Here is a 2,406-nt window from a genome sequence, read left to right as displayed (position 1 = left end):
ATCTGCTCCACCGTTAACCTCTATGGGCTGCAGGGACAGCCTGCCTCACCATGGTCTTCACCATGGGCTGCAGGGGAATCTCTGCTCTGGCGCCTGGAGCACCTCCTCCCCCTCCTTCCTCACTGACCTTGGTGTCTGCAGAGTTGTTTCTCTCACATATTCTCACTCCTCTCTCTGGCTGCAATTGCACAGTCTTTTTTTTTTTCCCCCTTCTTAAATATTTTATCCCGGAGGCACTACCACCATCGCTGATTGGCTCAGCCTTGGCCAGTGGTGGGTCTATCTTAGAGCTGGCTGGCATTGGCTCTACCGGACATGGAGGAAGCTTCTGGCAGCTTCTCACAGAAGCCACCCCTGCAGCCCCCCCCCCTCACTACCAAAACCTTGCCACGCGAACCCAATACACTTGTATACCTGTAGGAAAAGGTGTATGTAGACAGTGGGGGGTGTGTGTGTCTGGGTTTACTTCTCTTAATGCCAATGTACTTGTTCTACTCTTCAGTAGCGGGGCTGAGTATTGTCTAGAATTTGTGATTCTCTATGTAAAGAAGATGCAGAGGATGGCAGCAGAGATCTGTGGCACCATGTTGGTGAGTCCCCACTGGAAACACTCAGAAAGCTCTAGCCCCAGGATTTTCTGCATTGGACAATATTCTAAGGATTATGGCATATGACAAGGAGGTCTTGCAATTATTGCAGTTCACAGTGAACGATTAGATCAGTTTTGTGGCTTTCCAAAAATCAGAATGCATTTACTTTCAAAATGGGTGATCATTGGGAGTATCAGAATGCTAAAGGATGATAAGCTATCAACGTGGATACATCCAGTAAACTAGGACATGGACTAGGAAGCAGGCAAAGTTTTTTGGAAAAGTTTTGTTGATTTTCTGGTTACCATCAACCTATGAAATTGTTTTACTTGAGAGAAGAGGCAGACAACTTTCTTGACCCTAGGAACCATGGTATACACATAACATTGGAGAATAAAAGGATAACAGATATATCGGTCCCAGCAGAGCCTTCTGCTTTACTTCTTTTCACAGACTAGGCTTTAGATTTTCTAGCAGCACCTATATTAAGTGTTGAACCTTGGCATGGAGGCCACACTTGAATTCCTGACAAACCAAATGCTGCTCAACAGCCTGTGAACTATTACTGATATAAAGACTCAATAAATGACTTGAAGTTAATCATTCAGTTTCAGAAAGGGATTAACCTCTTTTGTCCCTCCCTCACACCATAAACTTGCCACATAACTTCAGGAGAGCATTTCACAGTAAGTTTTCAGTAACTATTGTACTTCTCATGAATCAGAAACCTGACATGGACTTTAGAACTTTAAAAGGACAGCTTTTGGCCTCTGACCGAAGAACAGCTCTGATCGTGCACGCCTGAACACAGGATGATGAGAGTTTTTTTCACCAAGATGGGAATTCACGGCCTTAACTCCTAAGACACAGAAGTGGCCTTGCAACAAACGGTACATATCCCAAAACAAAATTAAAACTTGTTTCTTCCTTTCTCCAAGAGGTGATTCTCAAAGGCTGTCCAGCTAATTTGTATAAATTCTTGAATAGGGTATGAGCAGCTGCAGATAGTGTCCAGTGTGGTGCGATCTGATAGCAAAGGGAAGCACGTGATTATGGCCCAAAAACCAATGCCATATTTGGTCAGATTTTCTATCCATCCCATCAGCAGCGGGAGTGCTATTCCAGATATCCAAACATTCCAGGAGATCTATAACTTTAACTAACAGGGTGTGGACAGAAATATTAGTCTTTGTTAATTGAAGAGAGTTGTATAACTTAATGATACTGTAATTGCTGAGAACACTGTATGGAAGAAAGAAGGAGCGGGTTGTCAGCCCACCTAATCAGAGAGACCTTTATTCTGTAAGTTTAAACTTTTGTTTTTGCCATCAACTTTGCTATTGTGAAGTGTTGTTGCTGGCTTTCAGACAATGGTCTGCAGGATTTTCTGATAAAATATGTGAAGATGATTCCTTTTATTTCTTTATTTTAGTAAAGGCTGCTGAAAAAAACAATTCTTTGTTAAAAGAAACAGGGAGGATTAAAACAGCTCCCCTTAGGGCACTTACTAATCACAGCTTCAAAAGCATTGACAAAAGCCCTGAATGTCAGGAAGTAAGACCATTTTGCACATCTGATATACCACAGTTTTATGATGTCATCATAGAGGAGCACTCTTCCCTTAGTTAGAACTAGAGTGTTGTGGTTTAACCTCAGCCGGCAACTAAGCACCATGCAGCCGCTCGCTCACTCCCGCCCAGTGGAATGGGGGAGAGAATTGGAAGAGTAAAAGTGAGAAAACTCATGGGTTGAGATAAAGACAGTTTAACAGGTAAAGCAAAAGCCGCACACGCAAGCAAAGCAAAACAAGGAATTC

Source organism: Pygoscelis adeliae, unplaced genomic scaffold (assembly GCF_000699105.1).
Source record: "Pygoscelis adeliae isolate BGI_AS28 unplaced genomic scaffold, ASM69910v1 Scaffold101, whole genome shotgun sequence".
Classification (NCBI taxonomy): Eukaryota; Metazoa; Chordata; class Aves; order Sphenisciformes; family Spheniscidae; genus Pygoscelis; species Pygoscelis adeliae.
Note: the sequence above shows the minus strand (reverse complement) of the source record.